The 22,669-nt window shown below is 46.3% G+C and overlaps 1 long non-coding RNA gene across 1 annotated transcript; it reads left to right on the top strand.

The window, feature by feature from the left end:
• The first annotated feature begins 533 nt into the window (after positions 1-533).
• LOC147975246 (uncharacterized) lies at positions 534-2,194 on the top strand. Its single transcript, XR_015600616.1, has 2 exons — positions 534-1,375; positions 1,443-2,194. It is a non-coding gene; the product is annotated as an uncharacterized LOC147975246 (long non-coding RNA).
• The last annotated feature ends 20,475 nt before the right edge of the window (positions 2,195-22,669 follow it).

The following is a 22,669-nucleotide window of genomic DNA, read 5'->3' as shown; positions in this document are numbered from 1 at the left end:
ACTATCAATGCTAAGATAGATTGCCATAAAGAAATAGTCAGTGTCAATTTTGGTGATGTGTCTCATGAGTTTAATTAATCTAAGTTTCGTACACAACCTCATGATAAAGAATTACCTAGTACGGATGAAATAATTGGTCTTGCTTCTATTGCCATACCTCCTACTGACCCACTAGAACAATTTTTGCCAGACCATGAAAAATGACATGCACTTGCATGAAAGAAATGAAATAGATAAAATATTCTTTGAATAACAATCTATCCTTAAACACAATTTGCATATTGAAACTCTAGGAGGTCCTCCTCCGCCTAAAGGTGATCCTGTGTTTGAATTAAAGCAATTGCTTGACACTCTGTAGTATGCTTATCTAGATGAGAAAAAGATATATATATATATATATATATATATATATATGAGTCTATTATAATAACACCTCTTAAGAGTCTTATTCTAATAACACCGAGCTTATTATGATAACACCTACGACCCGCACGGTAGCTACAAACTAACCACCGAACTGCGTCTGAAAAAAAAACCACTCACCTTATCCACGTTCGAGCACCAACTCCCCTCCCTCTCCCCGTGCCCCTCCACTCCCCACGACCACCACTTCCTACCCCGCCGCCGCACAACCTCCACCTCCCACCCCGCCTCCTCCTACCCCGGGCCGGTGCCGCCCCGCCTCCTCCTCCACCCGCCCGGCGATGCCCCGCCTCCTCCTCCTCCCGCCCGGCGACGCCCCGCCTCCTCCTCCTCCTGCCCGGCGTCTCCCCGCCTCCTCCTCCTCCCGTCCGGCGGCGCCCTGCCTCCTCCTCCTCCTGCTGCCCGGATCCGCCCCGCCTCCTACTCCTCCCGTCTGGCGCCCCCCGCCTCCCCGGCGCCACCTTACTCTCCCCAACCCTGCGGCCTCCTCCCCAGCGCCGCCATATTCTCCCCCGTCCCAGACCATCGCGGCACCCCTCCCCACCACCCCCTCTCACTCCCGCTCGGCGGGCCTCCCTCCCCAACCCCACAGCGCCGCCCCGCGACTCCCCCAACCAAGCCCGACTCCCTCATGGCGCACGCCACCTCCCTGGACAGCCGGATCTCGGCCGCCCCGAGGGACCCACGCCCTGCAGCTATCGTCTGAGCAGTGGTGGCCGATGGAGCCAGTGCCGTTCGCCAGCGACTCATGACGCAGTGCATGTGGTCGTGCGGTGCAGTTCCTCTGGCGGCCAATGCCGATCCACCTGCTACTGCAATGCATCCACCTCCGACTACGACGCTGACTGCCTTGCCCAGAGCTCCTCCGTCGTTCACCTCTGACCTCTGCCTCAGCGGCGCTGGTGCTGTCGAGTGCGGCTTGGCGTGCAGTGAGGCTACCCGTGCAGTGCAGGTCCGTTTGGCTCCCTCCGCAGTTCTCCTATGTATGCATGAGCCGACGGCAATCTTCCTCGCTGCAGAGAGCTAGACCGATAGGAGACGGCTGCCCTGTGCCCTCCAGCCTCCTCCAACAACCACAACAGCACGTACGGCGGCAAAACTGCTCCCCCCATGGCTACCGGCGACATGCTGCACCTCTCTGGCGGCCGGTGGCGAGTGCCAAATCGTCCGCGTGCAGTGCACAAACCACTGCACTACAGTCCACCTCCTCTTGTTTCGTGCGCTTTCAATCATCCTGAAGATGGCAAGGGCAAAACATAGACGATCTGTACTTTCAGACATTTGTTAGGATGACAGGGACTGAACAAGAAAGATCTGTGTTTTCGATCATTTTGAAAATGTTGAAAGTCTGTTCAACAAACTCCCATTCATTTAGTGTTTGAAAATCCTTCTCAAACCTATTGTTTAATGTTGGCGCTCGGCCAAGCTAGTGTTTTGTAATTCTGTGTTGTGTACTGCTAACCTACTGTCTCATGGTCTGTGTTGTGTACGCTGTCAAGTGTTAACCTGCGTATCATGGTCTTTGTAGTTCATCCTGTGTATTGTTGAAGCTGATCCAAAGCAACAAAAGCAGCGAGCGGGCATATGTATGCAGGCTGCTGCGGGTTGCCGCATATTCCTTCAAGTATTGTACTGAAGATGGCCATGCATGATACAGGATGTTGAGTGTAGTTTAGATTGTTCTAGAATCTGGGTACACACCCATCTAGTGTATTCATGGGAGCTCGCAATTCAGTTCAGAAGTACTGTAAACGGGTTTCAATTAGCTTCATCTACTCACTTCATTTGCTTTTAGTTTTGTTCTTTCAGATTTTTGTTGTGTGGCTATGTGGTTGTAATTTTGACTTAGCATTGTAGTCAACTAATGCAGTCTGCTTTGGCTGCTCCCGGAGTTCAGATGGCAGCTTCTTGAGGTCCAGTTTTAAGAAAAAAAATGTAACAACAACAAGAAATTGATATTTAAAAATGTAGAAACAAAAATGCAGTGCACTTTTTTATGTGTGGGAGTTCACTAGATGTATTTTGTTACCTTCGTACACTCTAAAAATTCACTCTTCTCGTTGAAAAAAATGATTTCAAGAGTCACGCTCATCACTTGCGCCTAAAGTGAAGTGCGAAAATGTTAGGGAAACAACAAACAAAGTAATGCGGTTCACTTTTCGAAAGTGTTGTGGTCCATTTGTCCTCCTCTCTGCGGTCCACTCCCGTCCATAAAAATTGTTGAAAAAAAAGACAACAAAAACTTACAAAAAACTTGTGTGAGAAAGTTCACGTAGGACAAAAGAATTCATGAAGTTCACTTGTCCATCTGATGCAGTGCGATTTTCTGTCTGAAGTAGTGCGGTCGGCCGTATGATGTTGTTCATCCCGTAAGTGCAAAAAAATTGTTACGGAAACAAAAAAAGTAATGTGGTTCACTTCTTGATAGTGTTGTGGTTCATTTACACCCGACGTGAAGTGCACTCTACTTTCTCGTCCTTGAAAAAATTACGTTTGAATAAAAGAAACCATGCAGTTCTCTTACCTGTCTGATGCAGTGCGGCTTTTCATCCGATGCAGTGCGGTTTTCAGTCGGATGAAGTACCCACGTCGATTTAGGTGTCGTGAAAGCAGAGTTTCCGCATTTCGTTAAATTTAAAACTGCTCTTAAACTGTAAGGAATTAGAGAGAGTATTCTACATGAAAAAGTTGCGTCTCGTCGATATCTTTCCAACGGCATATCATTTGAATGATTTCGACAACCGGTTTGGAAAAATTTCACGAAAAACGGCCGCTGCCACTCGTCGTCCGCCGCACGATTTTCAAAATTAACTTAAAACTATAAGGAATCTCAAAACCATTTCTACGTATGGAAGTTGCCCCTTGTCCATAGCTTTTCAACGACATATTACAGACCTCATTTCGACAAACGGTTCAAAAACTAGAGCAAAAACAGTATTGAAAATTGCAAAAATTAAAAAAAAAACAGAATTCCGCGATTTAGTAAATTCAAAACTGCTCTTAAACCGTAACGAATTAGAGAAAATAATAGATATGAAAGAGATGCGCCTCGACGATATCTTTCCAACGGCGTATCATTTGCCTTATTCCGATGAGCGTTTTAGAAAAAATCACGAAAAAACGCTCACTGCCACTCGTCATCCGCCGCACCATTTTTGAAACTGCTCTTAAACCGAGAGAAATCTCGAAAAGTGTTCAACATGGCGAAGTTGCGCCTAATAAATAGATTTTCAACGGTATATTATACGCCTCGTTCCGATAAACGGTTCAAAATTAGAGCGAAAACAGTACCGGAAAAACACTGTGTGCAGTTTTTTTCGACACGAAGTTCACTCGTGTGAGTACTGCAGCACACTTGGTTCAAACAATGACGTGCACTTGCACTAAGCGTGCAGTGCGGAAGTGTTATCAGAATAACTATTCTGATAATATTATCAGAATAGACCGGCTGTATATATATATATATATCTATATATATCTTGTTATTATCAGTGTTAACCATTCAGACCACGAAAAAGAGAGATTACTAAAAATTCCGAGGAAGCACCGTGCTGCTATTGGATATACTCTTGATGATCTTAAGGGCATTAGTCCCACTCTATATCAGCACAAGTTTCATATGGAGCTTGATGCTAAACCCATTGTTGATCACCAACGACGTTGAATCCTAAGATGAAAGAAGTGGTAAGAACCGAAAAACTAAAGCTTTTGGAAGCAGATATAATCTATCCCATAGCTAATAGTAGATTGGCAAGTCTTGTTCATTGTGTCGATAAGAAAGGGGGTATCACTGTTGTTCTAATGATACAAATGAACTCATTCCACAAATAATAGTGACTGGCTATGTAATTGATTTTAGAAAATTAAATAAAACTACTAGAAAAGATCATTACCCTCTACCTTTCATTGATCAAATGTTAGAAAGATTGTCAAAGCACACACACTTTTGTTTTCTTGATGGATATTCCGGGTTCTCTCAAATACCTGTATCACAACTAGATAAAGAGAAAACCACCTTCACTTGTCCTTTTGGAACTTTTGCTTATAGACGTACGCCCTTTGGTTTATGTAATGCACCTTCGACCTTTCAAAGTTGTATGACTCCTATATTCTCTTATTTTTGTTAAAAAGATTGTTGAGGTTTTCATGGACGATTTTTCTGTTTACATAATTTCTTTTGATGACTGCTTAAGCAACCTTGATCGACTTTTGTAGAGATGTGAACAAACTAATATTGTCTTGAACTAGGAGAAGTGCCACTTTATGATAAATGAAGGTATTGTCTTGGGGCATAAAATTTCTGAACGAGGTATTGAGGTGGATAAAGTTAAAGTTGATGCAATTGAGAAAATGCCATATCGCAGACTTCCTCATTAGACAGGACCTTCTAGCATGCATCGCCTTACACGAGCCTGACGTGGAGCAGGCGAGCGATTGCATCTCGTGGCATGTAGAGCCGCCGGGTAGTGATACGTGTCCAAAGTATCTATAATTTCTGAAGTATTCATGCCATGTTTAGAACAATTTTCTATGGTTCTGGTATGATTTGATTAGAACTAACCGCTCACGTTGTTTTTAGCAGAACTACTGTGGTGTCGTTTTTATACAGAAATAAAGTTCTCGGAATGGGCTGAAAATTTACGGTGATTTATTATGGACCAAAAGAGACCCCCGAAGCACCGTAGCTGGGCCAGGAAGTGACTGAGGAGGCCACAAGCCTGGGGGGCGTGTCCACTGATAACCCACAAGTATAGGGGATCGTTTTAGCCTTTTTTGATAAATAAGAGTGTCGAACCCAACGAGGATCTAAAGGTAGAACAAATATTCCCTCAAGTTCTATAGGCCACCTGTACAACTCTACGCACACTTAACGTTTACTTTACCTAGAACAAGAATAACACTAGAGGTACTTTGTAGGTGTAAAGGGATAGGTTTGCAAGATACTAAAGAAAGTAAAAATAAAAAGTAGGTGATGTTATAATTAAAGTACAATTAAGTTTAGTAAAACGAGTGTGGATTAGTGGTGGTAGGATTTGCAGAATTGTCCCTTAGCAATTGACTATGTTACTAGACCAATAGCAAGTTTTTATGTGTGGAGAGGCCACTGCTAGCATGTCGTCCCTTACTTGGAATTCTATGCACTTATGATTTGGAACTATTAGCAAGCATCCGCAACTACTAATGTTCATTAAGGTAAAACCCAACCATACCATTAAGATATATATTGGTCCCTGTTCAATCATGTATGCATCAATTTCTATGGTAGGAAGAAGCTTCTTTCACCCTTGCCCTCCGATGCATAGTCTTATAAACGTACAACTAACCCTATGGTGTGATCCACACGCGTGCTCATATGATGGGCATGAAAGGACAGCAACATAACCACAAGCATGTCATAGCAATTCACCAATTACCGATAGGACCACAAAAATCTACTCAAACATCATAGGATGGCAACACATCATTGGATAATAACATGAAGCATAAAGCACCATCTTCAAGTAGTGGGTAGAGCGGGTTGCGGGAGAGTGGCCTGCTGAACATAGATGGGGGAAGGTGATGGAGTTGTCGGTGCATATGATGGAGTTGTTGGAGTAGATCGCCATCACACGATGATTGCCCCGACGGTGTTTCGGCACCACCGGGAGAGAGGGGGAGAGAGCCCCCCTCCTTCTTCTTCTTCCTTAGCCTCCCCCCTAGATGGGAGGAGAGTTCCCCCTTTGGTCCATGGCATCCATGGTGCCGGAGGGGCGGGAGCCCCTCTGAGATTGGATCTCTCCCTCTGTTTCCTTCTGTTTCGCGCTCCCCAGATCTGGTCAAAAACCGTTTCTTAAATATCCGGAGATCCGTAGCTCAGATTGCACTGAGATTTTAACACAATTTTTTTTCTGGATATAAGGTTCCTTGCACCTGAAGTAGAGTCCCAACCGACTCATGAGGTGAGCATAATCCAGCACTGCGCGCTTGGGCCCTAGGACGTGCCCTGGTGTCTTGTGGGGGTTGTGGGCCTCCTTTTGCGTTGATTCCTCCTCCCAAAAATCACATATATTCCAAAATTATTCTCCATAAAATTTTATTGCATTTGGACTTCGTTTGATATGGATATTTTGTGAAACAAAAAACATTGAACAAACAGGAACTGGCACTTTAGTCCAATAAATCATATAAAATTTTGCCAAAATATAAGAAAGTTGTATAATATTGGCATGGAACAATAAAAATTTATAGATACGACGGAGATGTATCACCCACCTCCCTAGGGCGTGCCTTGATACGTTCATTTTGCATCATGCTTTTATATTGATATTTATTCCATTATGGGCTGCTATTACACATTATAACACAATACTTATGCCTTTTCTCTCTTATTTTACAAGGTTTGTGCAAAGAGGGAGAATGCTGGCAGCTGGAATTCTAGACCAGAAAGGATCAATTCTAAGAGACCTATTATGCACAACTCCAAAAGTCCTAAAAATTCATGGAGAGTTATTTTGGAATATATAAAAAATATTGGGCGAAGAAAGTACTAGAGAGGACCAACCAGGTAGCCACAAGGGTGGGGGCGCGCCCCCTACCTTGTGGGCCACCTGGAATGCCTCCGGTGCCCATCTTCTGCTATATGATGTGTTATGACCTGGAAAAAAATCAAGAGGAAGCTTTCAAAACGAAGGGCCACTGTCTTGAGGCGAAACCTGGGCAGAACCAACCTAGGGCTCTAGTGGAGCTGTTCTGCTGGGGAAAATTCCCTCCTAGAGGGGAAAATAGAATCCATCGTCATCACCAACGATCTTCTCATGGTGAGGGGGTCAATCTCCATCGACATCTTCACCACCACCATCTCCTCTCAAACCCTAATTCATCTCTTGTATCCGATCTTTGTCTCACCTCAGATTGGTATCTATGGGTTGCTAGTAGTGTTGATTACTCCTTGTAGTTGATGCTAGTTGGTTTATTCGCTGGAAGATCATATATTCAGATCCTTAATGTCATTCAATACCCCTCTAATTATGAACATGAATATGCTTTGTGAGTAGTTACGTTTGTTCCTGAGGTCATGGGAGAAGTCTTGTTATAAGTAATCATGTGAATTTGGTGTTCGTTCGATATTTTGATGAGATGTATGTTGTCTCTCCTCTAGTGGTGTTATGTGAACATCGACTACATGACATTTCACCATGATTTGGGCCTACGGGAAGGCATTGGGAAGTAATAAGTAGATGAGGGGTTGCTAGAGTGACAGAAGCTTAAATCCCAGTTTATGCGTTGCTTCCTAAGGGGCTGATTTGGATCCATATGTTTCATCCTATGGTTAGATTTATCTTAATTCTTCTTTCGTAGTTACTTAAATCCCAACGTCCTGCTTGATTATTCTTGATAATATGAGTAGTACAAGAGTTGATATACCATGAGATGGAAGAGGCTAAACCCTAGAAGCTAGCCTATGGTATGATTGTATGTTGTCCTATGGACCTAAACCCTCTGGTTTATATAGACACCGGAGGGGGCTAGGGTTACACAAGGTTGGTTACAAAGGAGGAGATATACATATCCGTATTGCCTAGCTTGCCTTCCATGCCAAGTAGAGTCCCATCCGGACACGGGACGAAGTCTTCAATCTTGTATCTTCATAGTCCAACAGTCCGGCCAAAGGATATAGTCCGGCTATCCAGAGACCCCATAATCCAGGACTCCCTCAGTAGCCCCTGAACCAGGCTTCAATGACGATGAGTCCGGCGCGCAGTGTTGTCTTCGGCATTGCAAGGCGGGTTCCTCCTCCGAATACACCACAGGAGAGTTTGAATACAAGGATAGTGTCCGACCCTGCAAAATAAGTTCCACATACCACCGTAGAGAGAATAATATTTCCACAAATCTAATCTGCTGACACGTTTTGGCAGCATGACATCACGCCATGGCCCGGTAATTATTTGAACCGTTTTTCTTTAACCAGCCCCGCACATAACGCGAGGTGGCTTCTTGACACGTCTTGTCAAAGAAGAGATCGTGTTCCCCTTATTACGGGATTCTCATCAATACGGACGTGGGTAACCCAACCGCGCCATCAATTACGGTGCTTGGTGGACAAGCGAGTTTTACCAGGCTAGTGGAGGCGCATAGTTTAGTCCGCCCTTATAAAGGGATAAGATCTCACCTCTTTCTACCCACGCCTTCTTCCTCCTTGCTTATCCATTCTAGCGCACTCAAGCTCCAGTGCCCAAGTCCGCATCCTCCTCCTCAACTCTCTCCAAACATGTCTGGAGCGGGAGGCAAGTGGATGGCCTCCTCCGTCACGGAGGGGCACATCAAAAAGTTAAGAGGAGCCGGATACTTAGCCGCGCATATCACGCACCGGCTGCCAGCCACGGGGCAGGTCATCCCTACCCCAGAACCCCACGAGAGGGTGGTCTTCCTCCACCACTTCGTCCGCGGACTGGCGTTTCCCCTCCATCCATTTGTCCGCGGCCTCATATTCTACTATGGGCTGGACTTTCATGATCTGGCCCCGAACTTCATCCTCAACATCTCGGCATTCATCGTCGTGTGCGAGGCCTTCCTCCGCATCCGGCCCCAATTCGGCCTGTGGCTGAAGACCTTCAATATCAAGCCGAAGGTGGTGGGTGGACAATAGGCGGAATGCGGTGGAGCCATGGTGGGCAAGATGCCCAACGTTACATGGCTTGAGGGCTCCTTCGTGGAGACCATAAAGGGGTGGCAGTCGGGGTGGTTCTACATCACCGAGCCGCGCGACACCAATTGGGCAGCGGCCCCCGAGTTTCGATCTGGAATCCCCACGCGGCTCACTTCCTGGAAGGAGAAGGGCCTGTCTTGGGCTTCATCGGTGGAGCTGGAAGGACTCCAGAAATGTATCCGGAACATGACAAGCAAGAAACTTAAGCTTGTCAACATAGTCCAAGTCATGCTCTTCCGCCGGATCCTCCCGTGTCAGCAACGGGATTTCAACTTATGGGAGTTCGACCCGGCCTGGCACCAGACTCTAAGTGAGCTCTTCGACATGACACACAAAGACGTCTAGAGGGTGCTGTTCAAGGGCGCCGAGGTCCCTCCCTCTCTCACCGAGGACCGCGGGCTAAGCGCAAAGCGCCCTGCGAATCCGGTAAGTTCTGTACATTTGGTAGGATATTTATTTCCCATAGCTTAACCCTATGCGGGGTCTGAGCTCTCATGCCTTTAACATGACTGGGTGGAGGCATCGGAGCAGATCAACTGTCCGGCCCCTTTGCCCAAAGACACTGCAGGCGCTCTCCTGATGGAGATGCTGACTCCGGCTCCTTATAAGGTGCCGGAGAAGACCAAGAAGAAGGCCAAGGGAACCCGAAAGAGTTCCCGGCGCCAGGTGGTATCGGACTCATCATCCGATAACTCCGCGACGCACTCCTCCCATGAAGATGAGGAGGAGGAAGATGAAGATGCTCCCCCTCCAGCCGGGGGAGACAAGAAAAGGAAGGCCGCCCCAACCGAGGAGGCCGAAGGGTCCAAGAAAGGAAGGACTCTCCTTCCAGACTGCTCCACCACTTCCGCCGAAGGCGAAGACGAGTGGCCGCTCAGGGCCAAGCCCCTGGCGAAGTCGTAAGTATTCGGATACCAGAGTAACTCATAGCATTCCTTTGTCGCACTGCTTCTCCTAATGCCGAATATGATTATGCAGACCACCCCAAGCCCGTATCGATGTATCCTCGTCGGACGGCTCCTTGGATTCGTCGGATATGGATAACGATCCACTTCCGACCGCCTCCTCCCCTTGCTCGACGGACAATGTCGAGGTGTTGTCTCAAGGGGCATCGAGCCGGGGGGAGACAGTCCCGGAGGCGCCTCAAGGCGACCTTCCGGACTCCAGGAGCAAAGGGAGCAAGGCTCCCGGGGGCTCCAAGCTCGGCTCTCAGCCGAACACCGCGCCGGAACCTCCAGTGGTTCCGGACTCGGGCAGGCGGCCCCCTTCCAGAAGGGGTAAGATGCCCGTGACAGTGACCTTTGTCCATCCAGAGGCACCGGACAACCTGCTGGGAGCGCTTCGCGGTGCTTCCATCGATGAAGAGCACCGCACTATTATGAGTGCGGTGATCAAGAAGGTTCAGTCCTCCAAGAGCGGACTAACTGAAGCCTATGCCAGCCTTCTAACAGGCTTTGAGGTAAGTATTTAAAATATAGGAAAAATATTACCGCATAGACAGTAGCCCCTGATGCTCTGTTTGGTGTTCACAAAGAAAAGCCGAATAGACGATCAAATAATATCTGTAGGAGTCTAACATAAGTATGTCTATATGCATATGCAGGCTTCGCTGCTGACCTCTGCCGCACTCACTGCGGAGGTCGCCGCACTGAAGCAGGACCTCGAGGGGTCCGATAAAGAGCTCGGCCTTTCTAAGAGGCAGCTCGAGGAGAACAAAGGTAAGTAATACCTAGTCTATATATATATATATATATATATATATATATATATATAAAAGATGCGATTGCAAAATGACAGGATCATCATGAATTTGCTAGGGGCCACGACCGAAGTGGCGACCCTGAAGCAAGCGCTGTCCGAGGCTGAAAACAAAGCGGCCCAGGAGCGCACCGAGCGGGCAAAGCAAGAGGCACGGGTGGGTGAGGTGCAGCAAGAGCTCCAAGCTCTCGTGACGAAGCACGAGGCGTTGGAGCTTGACTCGAAGACGCGAGAGTCTGAGATTTGCCGCGGCCCTTGAGAGCGCAAAGAATGCCAAGGCTGAAGCCCTCAAGGCCCTCCAGGAGATTGAGGCGATGAGGAAGATAGCGGTGGGTAAGGCATTGAATATGCAAAGCAAGCATGTGAAAGTAAATTACTTGTTACTTACCCGAGTCCGGAGCTCTCCAGGAGCATTCGCAGATTTGCCCCGCAGCATGTCGGATGCCGCAAAGTTTTACCAGGCCGAGGAGGGAAGCTCGACGGAGAAGCTGTTCTGGTCTCAGTATACTGGGACCGAACACCCGATGCCTATGAGCGACCAGCTGAAGCAACTGGTCGAGCTGCACAAGGCGGCCGAACAGGCCATGAAGGGCTTTATAGTCCGGATGTGGCCTGGCGACGCCCTTCCCAACAGCTACTTCACCCTGGTGAGGCTGCTTGTGGATGCCTCCCACGGCTGGAAGTCATCAAGTGGTCCGTCTGCATCGAAGGTGCACGCCGGGCTTTTGCCCGTGCGAAGGTGCACTGGGCCAAGATGGACGCCGTGAAGCTAGTGAAGGAGGGGACGCCGTAGGGCAAGGAGCATCGCCACCCCGAGATGTATTATGAGGGTGTCCTGAAGGGTGCCCGTCTTGTAGCGGACGAGTGTGCGAAAGATGTAATATTTGAATGAACTTGCTCGTGTGATCCTGTATTATGAAAACTTGTTCATATGCGCTATGCAACGCTTGTTTGAATTTAAAATATTACCTTCTGTTCGGCTGTTTATCAAATCTAAGAGATGGCTAGTCGTTGGCTTCTGCCCCCATGCCACGAGTGTTGGGGTGTTCGGGATAAACCTGAGCACTCTTGTTCCAATTTTCGAGTCCTTCGAGGGAGGTGCTCAGCACAACGAACAAGGCAATCGGACTATAATGCTTTATCACTCTCACTTAGCCATAGAATTCTATAATTTTAAATTTTGGCGAAGCCCCTAGTATTCGGAAGGCCGAATTCGGGGCGCTATACACGCCTTAAGCCGGACATAGCCGACTCCTCGCTCTAAGCGGCATAAGTCTTTAGGGACTCGAAACCTCTCGAACAGCGACCAGTCTCTCGCCTTATCATGACAGTCAGTTTTAGCTTTCTTTACTGAGGTGCTTAGCCCAGCAGAACCGGGGCACAATCGCAGTAGTTCTCCCAGTGCTACCTTAGCCGATATAGAGGAACGTAAGGTACCAAAACATGGGATATTGACCCAAGACATGATTCGGAGCTGATGCATATAGTGCTATAATTTCGGGGTGCCACACTGTCGAAAGTGTTCAGACTTCTCATGCCGTATTATGGGGTATGCTTAAGCCCCTCGCGTATTGGCCGTACCAGAGTGTACGAGTGCTGGATGTCATGAATGAACATATATATATATATAAGAATGCAATAGTAGTCTTAGTGCTATGCATTGTTTATTCAAAAAGGTGCGTTAAAGCTGAATGATACAAGTAGTGCGATAAGAAAAAAGTAGGACTATTTGACATGTCCCTTCCAAGGCCAAGTTGAGGAATGGTATTAAAGCAAGTATTTCACTCGTTATCATAATCCACCTGGGAGTTCCGCGGTGCGACATAGCTTTCTGCCTCCTTGGTTGCTGCATCATGTGTCCGACAATCATATTGCTGGACATGATTTCTAGAGATTAGAGTCCTGAAAGAGAAAAATAACAGAGCGGGAAGCCCCTAGTGCGGTTGAGCCGCGTCTTGGGGCGTGCCGTAGTCGTGCCCCCCTCCCCACCTGTGCCCATGGTATTTTTAATGCATAATTATGTACACGTGGCATGGATTTCGCCATTTGGCTGGGACCGGGGTGGGGGCCGCATTGCTATGCGAGCTCGGAACATGCCAGGCGGTCTTGTTGCCGATTACTCCGGGCGCGCTTGAAGGTGTCCGGGTCCTTAATCACCAAACTAGTGGATTGCCTTAAGAGGCTGCTTTGCGCTTCTGCTGCAAGGGCCGCGGTGTGCTCCTCCGTGCGGAGAGAGCGCTCTATGTTTCCATTAACTGTGATGACCCCCCGAGGTCCTAGCATCTTGAGCTTGAGGTATGCATAATGCGGTACCGCATTGAATCTCGCAAATGCGGTTCGCCCGAGCAGTGCATGATAGCGGCTGCGGAATGGGACTATATCAAAGATTAACTCTTCGCTTCGGAAGTTATTCGGGGATCCGAAGACCACTTCCAGTGTGACTGAGCCTGTGCAATGGGCCTCTACACCTGATATGACGCCTTTGAAGGTCGTTTTTGTGGGTTTGATCCTTGAGGGGTCTATACCCATTTTGCGCACTGTGTCCTGGTAAAGCAGGTTCAGGCTGCTGCCGCCATCCAAAAGGACTTGAGTGAGGTGAAATCCGTCAATTATTGGGTCTAGGACCAGTGCGGCGAATCCGCCATGACGGATACTAGTGGGTTGGTCCCTGCGATCGAAGGTGATCGGATAAGAGGACCATGGGTTGAACTTTGGGGCGAGTGGCTCCAATGCATATACGTCCCTTAGCGCACGCTTCCGCTCCCTCTTGGGGATGTGGGTTGCGTATATCATGTTCACCGTCCGCACTTGTGGGTGGAACCTCTTCTGTCCTCTGGTGTTCGGCTGCCGGGGCTCCTCCTCGTCATCGCTATGTGACCCCTTATCTTTGTTTTCGGCATTTAACTTCCCGTCCTGCTTGAACACCCAACAATCCCTGTTGGTGTGGTTGGCTGGCTTGTCGGGGGTGCCGTGTATTTGACACGAGCGGGTCGAGTATACGGTCCAAACTGGATGGGCCTGAAGTGCTTCTTTTGAATGGCTTTTTCCGCCGACCGGGTTTAGAGCCTTTGAATCCGGCATTGACTGTCGTATCCTCGGTATTGTCGTTCTTAATGCGGCGCTTATGTTTGTTGCGACATGACCTGCCATTGCCATCCTTGGTATCCGAAGTACCATGGTTCTTTGATATGTTATTGCTGCAAGCCAGCCAGCTGTCTTCTCCCACACAAAAGCGGGTCATGAGTGTCGTGAGGGCTGCCATAGATTTCAGCTTTTCCTGGCCAAGGTGCCGGGCGAGCCACTCGTCGCGGATGTTATGCTTAAAAGCTGCTAGGGCTTCTGCATCCGGACAGTCGACGATTTGATTCTTCTTTGTTAGGAACCGTGTCAAGAATTGCCTGGCCGACTCCTCTGGCTGCTGAATTATGTGGCTCAAGTCATCGGCATCCGGCAGTCGCACATAAATGCCCTGGAAGTTGTCGAGGAATGCGGCTTCCAGATCTTCCCAACAGCCAATGGACTCTGTTGGCAAGCTGTTGAGCCAATGCCGAGCTGGTCCTTTGAGCTTGAGTGGAAGGTATTTGATGGCGTGTAGATCATCACCGCGGGCCATGTGGATGTGCAGGAGGAAATCCTCGATCCATACCGCAGGATCTGTTGTGCCGTCATATGATTCAATATTTACGGGTTTGAAACCCTCTGGGATTTGGTGATCCATTACTTCGTCTGTGAAGCATAGGGGGTGTGCGGCGCCTCTGTACTGGGCTATATCGTGATGCAGCTCAAATGAGTCTTGCCCGCTGTGTTCGGCCCGGCCAGATTTACTTTTATTGTGTCCGGTGTGACAGTTATCGTTTCTCATAGTGGCGCGCCCTCATGATCCGTAGATCAATCTTGCATGTTTTGCTTTGTCCTCCAATATGTCTCGCAGATCTAACATGTTTCCCCGTGTCTTGTCATTTTTATTTGAGTGACGTCGGGGTGCGGGCTGGGTTTTTGGCTGAAATGCCTCTCTGTCACGGCCACGAGGTGGCCGGTCAGCCGCATCATATGCTGGAGATGTAGGTCTGAGTGCTTCCTACTCCAGTCGGGGTAGCAACCTACGCTTTGGGTAATGTAACATCCCAAATTTTCAATTTGGAATGTTATACATTAGATCATCATGCATATCATATTTTATTTTGCATTTTGGTTGATCCTAGAAATTCTACGCAACTCAATGACCCACGGAGAGAGTTGGGGATTTCGTTATTTTCATATTTGAGTTCTCTCAAATTTTGAGAATAGGATCATTTGATTTTATTTATTTTATCATCAATTATTTCTACTACAAAAATATGAGAGAGGGAATAAAATGACTTTCCCAAAATAAAGAAATATTGAGGATTTAATAAAAAATCAAATAAGATTTTATTTTGGAGTTTTTCGGTGTTTTATTTGAATTTAGGAAAAATGTGCGTTTTTCAAAATTGCATTTAGGGCCCAAATAAATGTTCACCTTGTGCGGCTTGATATTAGAAGCCCGTGAAAATTTATTTCGGAATTTTTGGAGTCGGTTTAGTATTTCTTTTTATTTTTCTTCCGAGCGGAATTATTAAAAAAACCGAACCGACTTCGGGCCGGACCCGAGCGGGACACCGCCCGGGGGCAGCCTTTAAATAGCGCCGCCCCGGCCCTTCAGCCCCGCCTCGATCCGCACGCGCCACCGGAGCCGCCGCGGCCGCCGCTGACGATTCCGCCGCCCGAGGTTCGCCGCGCCTCGTTTTCCGTGCCGAAAAAAAATATTCAGCGTTCGTCGTTTCTATTATTCTCGGATTAAATCCGCGATTTTTCTGATCGCGATGCCTGATCCGATTTTCGTTTTAGTTTAACTTTTCGCTCGTTTATCGGAATCGGGCGATTCAAGCGCCTAGGGATTCGTCTCGAAACCCTCTATCCATTTAACCAACTTAAACAAGTTTTTGCTACTGTAAAATTTGCCCTAGATCCAGATTACTAGAACGAAGTTGTTTTTGTTTCGCCGTTTGACTTTCGTTGCTTCGTTCGATTTGATTCTTTTTGCCAACCAGAGTTCTTAAGTTGAACCTTCTGGTTAGATCTCTTATTTGAGTTTTACCTGTGCATTAGATGAGTACTTATTGTAAGCTTGTTTGTTTGTCTGCGATAGAATACCCAGAGTGCGCCGCCTGTTACTTCGAATCGTTAGGTTTCGCGGATCATCAGCAAGGCAAGTAACACTTTGATCATACCTTTTCTACTACCCAGTTTTATTGCATTAGATCAATCCTCACACATTGCATGATTAGGATCTAATTAAATTGTGGGATGGGAAGTAGATGAGGTAGTACCTATTACCTGTTTATTATCAAACCTTTGGGAGTTACTTCTACGTTTGCTTATTATGCCATGCTATGCTAGTAGACGTGGATTGGGTGAGTGAAATCCATGACAGATGTGAGATTGTTAATTAATAGTTTATCTAAGGTGGCAACTTAAACACACATCTGGGTGGATTGAGGCACCTGGGTATTCCAGGACTTGCCTGTTTTCTTTTGGACCGCCACCCAGGCTCAAAGGGATCATGAGACTATTCATATTAGAAACTTCCGTGTGCAGCCATAAGCTATTATGGGCTCTAGCATAGTTGACTAAGTTGTGCGAACTCTTACAGTGGTGGACTAGCAGATGTAGGGGATGTAGGTGGTATGGTCTACCCGATCATAAGGTGCTAGCGCTTCTGAAAGACTATGTCTCGGTCATCCGTCTTCTCAAACACCATGTAGTGCGAGAAACTAAACGGAGGCGATCGAGTCTTGTGGGGAAAAGTGCGCAAACCTCTACAGAGTGTAATAAACTAGGGACATTTACATCTATGCCCCTAATTTGCGCCCACTCTCAGATTTACCCCTAATTTCAAAGCCTGCTCAAATTTGCCCCTTCGCCGTTAGGTGCACTTACAGAAATACCCTTCTATGTCGTTACCGTCCGGTCAAAGCATGTCAAAGTCGGTCAAAGGGCTTTGACTGTCCTGAAAAAAATAGCAAAAAAATTCTAAAAAATCTGAAAATTTGTGGGATCAAAGATACTCAGGTATGCAAGGTGCGTGCAAAGTTTCGTGCTGTTTGTACATTCCAGGAGCTCGTGTCAGAGGAAAAACAATAAATATGTATGCTTGTGAACAATAAATTCAAAAAAATAGCAAGAAAATTCAAAAAAATATGAAATTTTTTGGGATCAAAGAGGCTCGGGTCTGCAAGCTGCGTGCAATTTTTTGTTGTGTTTGGACATTGGCGGGGCTTGTGGAGAAAAAAACAAAATTTGGCTCGGGAAAAAACTTGGGAAAAATAACTATTTTGTTTTTTCTTGCTAGAGCTCCTCACATGTCATTTGATCACAAAAACTTGCAAGCACCTTGTGCACCCAAGCCACTTTGATGCCAAAAAATTTCATATTTTTTAAAATTTTCTTGTTATTTTATTTCAAATTTATTGTTCACAAGCGTGCAGATTAACTGTTTTTCCTCGCCATGAGCTCCTGGAATGTCCAAATAGCACGAAAATTTGCACACACCTTGGGCACATGAGTATCTTCGGTCTCACAAAATTTTAGATTTTTTTTGCTATTTTTTTCAGGACGGTCAAACTTGTTTGACCGGACGGTAACAGCGCAGAAGGGCATTTCTATAAGGGTACCTAACGGCGGAGGGGCAAATTTGAGCAGGCTTTCGAATTAGGGGTATATCTGATTAGGTGGTTCGAGTTAGGGACAGAAATGCAAATGGCCCAATAAACTAATCATGGTTAGCCGTGTCCCCGGTTATGGACATCTTGAGTATCTAGTACTTGGATTATCATGTGAATCTCAACATGTTACTCTAAATTAATTTTGATGGGTTATGTTTAATGATGATTTTTAATTGGGACTGAGAATGCTGTCAACCATTCTCAATGCTTAACAACCACCATGATAGTAATTAAATTTTATTCCATTGAAGTAGGGAAAAATTGGCTTTACGCAAAACTGTAACCATAGAGCTTTCCACCAGCCAAATATGCATATAGTATAGCCGTTTCATTCCATTACTCTCTATGTGTTACATTGCCAGCATATTCCATGTGCTGACCCATTTCGGGCTGCAACGTTAATGTTGCAGACTTTTCAGACGACGATTAAGGAGTTTTTAGGTCGTGGTTCTATACTCAGTGATGCCGTTGGAGTTGATGGACTCACTTATCTTCCAAGCCTTCTGCTGTTATTGTTATTAGATGGCCTTAAGCCATACTTATTGTAATAAGCTCTCTTTTGAGACACTCGATGTAATAAGTGTGTGATTGCTACTCTGTTATAAATCCTCCGAGTACTGTGTGGTGTCAGCATTACTGATCCAGGGATGACACTGGAGCACAGAGATCAGACTATTTGAGGTCTGGTCGCTACAGAGATGGTATCAGAGCACACGCTGACTATAGGACACGACCACTAAGATAGAAGACCTAGATCACTATTCACTCTCTTCTCTTCTAACCTCTCATCTTTTCTACTCTTTAGGATGGCGGATGCAAGGAACAAGTTCACGCAACCGGATGAAGATACACCCTTTGGACGTCACTTGAAGGAAGTCACTAGATACCTGAACATAGGAGTACCAAGCTTCACGGGAACCTACAACGCCACTTTACCTGAAGAAGAGCGCTGGATGATTCAAGTTCAAGTTCCAGGAAGGGCGTTCATGCCAGTCACTGAGCCCATAGAATTTTCTTTTGATGCACCAACTTGGAGTCTAGGAAAGAGCATGGCAGCTCACATCGCCATGGGACCCATTGGAGAAGTCTACCGCAAGGATCTCAAGGATACTATCTACCAGATTTGTGGGCGCTGAGATGAACACTGGGAGATGATCAGCACCAGGAAGGATAGATCAATCGCAACTTTTATCCAGGAGTTAAACCAGCACATTCGACGACAGGAGAACCAGATGTGCGCCGACATGATAGACCTGAAGAAGGCAAAGACTAGAATCAAGGAACTGGAGGAAGAACTCAAGGCTACACGTGAATATTATGAAGAGGAAATTGAAGTATTGGTGGAGAAGAATGACAACCTGATCAAGAAGATTGGAATATTTATGGGAGGCCCTACGCCAGTAGATGAAGACGAAGAACCTCAGGAGATTAGCCCAGAAGACTACATCATCATCGACGGCACCGACTCGGAAGCAGATAGTAGCGATGATGACTATGTTGATGAAGCTGGAGCAGATATCATGGAGTCAACGACCGTAGAATATTTCTAGTAGACCACCACATCAGTAGTAGTAGTCCACCATGTAAATATAGTAGTCCGAGCACTTTTGCGATAGATAGATCGATTGTATGCCCTTGTTTGATTGATTGAAGTGAATTGTTTGTTTTGCCTCATGTGCATATGGGTAGTGTTTTCTCTTTAGACCCCCTCTATTCTTATATCTCATCTTTTCTAAACCCTCAGATGCCTCCGAGACGTGACCTCGGATTTGCCTTTCCACCGGAGCTCACCCAGTTGATCCAGCAGCAGAACACATTGATGCAGTTGCTAGTCCAGAATCAGAATCAGGGGAAACAACAACAACAACTCACCACCACCACCACCTATTGACCACTTAGCCCGTTTTCTTAGGCTAAATCCGCCGGTGTTTTCCAGTAGCACCGAGCCGATAGTAGCAGATGATTGGCTCTGCAAGACAGCTAGGGAGTTGACCACAACAGGATGCACAGATGCGGAGAAGGTGAAGTTTGCCGCACATCAGCTAGAAGGACCAGCAGCATCATGGTGGGAGAATTTCACAGCCACTTTCCCAGTTGACACTGTCACATGGGACCAGTTTCAGCAGGCTTTTCGTACTGCACACGTTTTAGCAGGAGCTATGGCCATGAAGAAGCATGAGTTTCGCAACTTGCGCCAAGGAGGAAGGATAGTTGGCCAGTATGTGGAGGAATTTAGTAAGCTAGCATGTTATGCCCCAGATGACGTCACTATGGATGTAGCGAAGCAGGAGAAGTTTCTGGAAGGACTGAATGATGAGCTGAGCATGCAGTTGATGGTAGCCACCTTCAACAACTACCAGGAGTTGGTAGATCATGCTCTTATGATTGAAGGGAAGCAGCAGCAGATTGAGAATCGCAAGAGGAAGTATGGACAAGGAAAGTATAATTCAGGAGCTCAGCAGAAGCCACGTTTTACCCCTAGACCGGGAGGGCATTTTCAGCATACCCATGGAGGAGGTAGCTCGCACAATCACAATGGCACCAAGAATGGTAATGGCAATGGAGGAAGCAACGGCCAGAACCGCACCAACCCATCAACCCCAGCCAAGAAGGACCTAAGCCAAGTCACTTGCTTTAAGTGTTCGAAGACAGGACATTATGCCAATGAATGTCCTGAATTACAAAATGGAAATAGCAATGGAAGTCCTGGGAAGAAGCCGAACCCTTTCAACAGGGGACAGGTGAACCACGTTAGCGTGGAGGAGGTTGAAGCTCAGCACGATGCAATAATAGGTAAGTTTTTGGTTAAGTCAGTTACTGCACTCGTTCTTTTTGATACTGGTGCATCGCATTCATACATCTCAAGGGGATTTGTGGATAAGTATAACCTACCAACCCAAGCCCTTAGGTCACCCATGTTAGTAACCTCGCCCGGAGCAGAGTATGTGGCTAGTCTATGGTGTGATCGGTTACCATTAAGGATTGGTAACTATGTTTTTCCCTCAGACCTAATAGTATTGGAATCTCAAGGATTGGATGTGATATTAGGCATGGATTGGTTATCAAAGTATGAAGGGAATATTGAGTGTGCTAGTAAGACAATTTTGCTTACCACCCCAGAAGGGAGAAGGATCAAGTATGTATCCCGGCATGTGCCAAAGAGGACTCAAGTAAATTGCCTAACAGGAGTTGTGCAGGAGGAAGTACCAGTGGTAAGGGATTTTCCTGATGTATTTCCAAAGGAGTTGCCAGGCATGCCACCGGATAGAGATATTGAGTTTTTGATTGAGCTATTGCCAGGCACAGGTCCAATATCAAAGAGACCATATAGGATGCCAGCAAAGGATTTGGTGGAAATTAAGAAGCAGATTAAAGAGTTACTGGATAAGGGATATATTCGCCCAAGTTCTTCGCCTTGGGGATCGCCAGTACTTCTAGTGGAGAAGAAGGATGGATCATTAAGGATGGTTGTTGATTATCAAGGATTGAATGAAGTAACGATCAAGAACAAGTACCCGCTACCAATGATCAACGATCTGTTTGATCGATTGCAAGGAGCTAAGGTATTTTCCAATATCGATCTGCGATCAGGATACCACCAGTTGAAGATTCGAGAACAGGATATTCCGAAGACAGCTTTTACCACCAGGTATGGGCTGTATGAGTATACCGTTATGTCATTTGGTCTGACTAATGCACCTGCCTATTTTATGAACATGATGAACAAAGTGTTTATGGAGTTTTTGGATAAGTTCGTCGTAGTGTTCATTGATGATATCCTGGTTTATTCGAAGAATGAAGAGGAACATAAGGAGCATTTGCGTTTGGTACTTGGAAAGCTCAGAGAACATCAACTATATGCCAAGTTCAACAAATGTGAGTTTTGGTTGAAGGAAGTAGGATTCCTCGGACACGTTGTATCTGGAGAAGGTATAGCAGTAGATCCCGCTACAGTTGAAACCGTGACCAAGTGGGAAACCCCAACAACAGTTGGAGAGATCCGGAGTTTTCTTGGACTCACAGGATACTACTGGAGATTTATTGAGAATTTCTCAAAGATTGCGAAGCCTGTGACTGAGTTGTTGAAGAAAGATACCAAGTTCATATGGGCAGAGGAATGTGAGGCTAGTTTCCAGGAGTTGAAGAAACGTTTGGTTACCTCACCAGTGTTGATTTTGCTAGACCAGACCAAGGATTATGAGGTGTATTGCGACGCTTCACGTCGAGGACTTGGAGCAGTGCTTATGCAGGAAGGGAGAGTTGTTTCATATGCCTCAAGACAACTGAAGCCTCATGAGTTGAATTATGCTACGCATGATTTGGAGTTAGCAGCCGTAGTGCATGCATTGAAGACATGGAGACATTTCCTCATTGGAAATCATTGTGAGGTGTACACGGATCATAAGAGTTTGAAGTACATTTTCACACAGAAGGAGTTAAATCTCAGACAAAGGAGATGGTTGGAGCTTATCAAGGATTATGATATGAAATTGCATTATCATCCTGGAAAGGCTAATGTAGTAGAAGACGCTTTAAGCCGTAAGAGCCATGTCAATACATTAATGACAGGAGAAATACCCAAGGAGTTAGCAGAAAATCTTCGTGAACTATGTTTGGAAATAGTTCCGAGAGGCTATGTAGCAGCATTGGAGATTCAGTCAACTTTGATGGATAGAATCAGAGAAGCTCAGAAAGCTGACAAAGAGATTGCCTCTATAAAGGAGAAACTGAGCAAAGGAAAAGCTAAAGGATTTCGTGAGGATGAGCACGGCACCCTATGGTTTGAAGACCGTGTCTACGTGCCCAATGACCCGGAGATCAGGAAGTTGATTTTGCAAGAGGCACACGACTCACCGTATTCGATTCACCCAGGAAATACCAAGATGTATTTGGATTTGAAGGATATTTTCTGGTGGACCGGAATGAAGAAGGATATTGCGGAGTATGTAGCAGTTTGTGATGTATGTCAGAGTAAAGGCAGAGCATCAGAAGCCAGCAGGATTGTTACAACCATTGCCGATACCCGAATGGAAGTGGGATAAGCTAGGCATGGATT

This window comes from Triticum urartu, chromosome 4A (genome assembly GCF_056163025.1).
Source record: "Triticum urartu cultivar PI428250 chromosome 4A, HENAU_Tu73, whole genome shotgun sequence".
NCBI lineage: Eukaryota > Viridiplantae > Streptophyta > Magnoliopsida > Poales > Poaceae > Triticum > Triticum urartu.
Note: the sequence above shows the minus strand (reverse complement) of the source record. Positions and strands in the feature narration are given on the sequence as shown.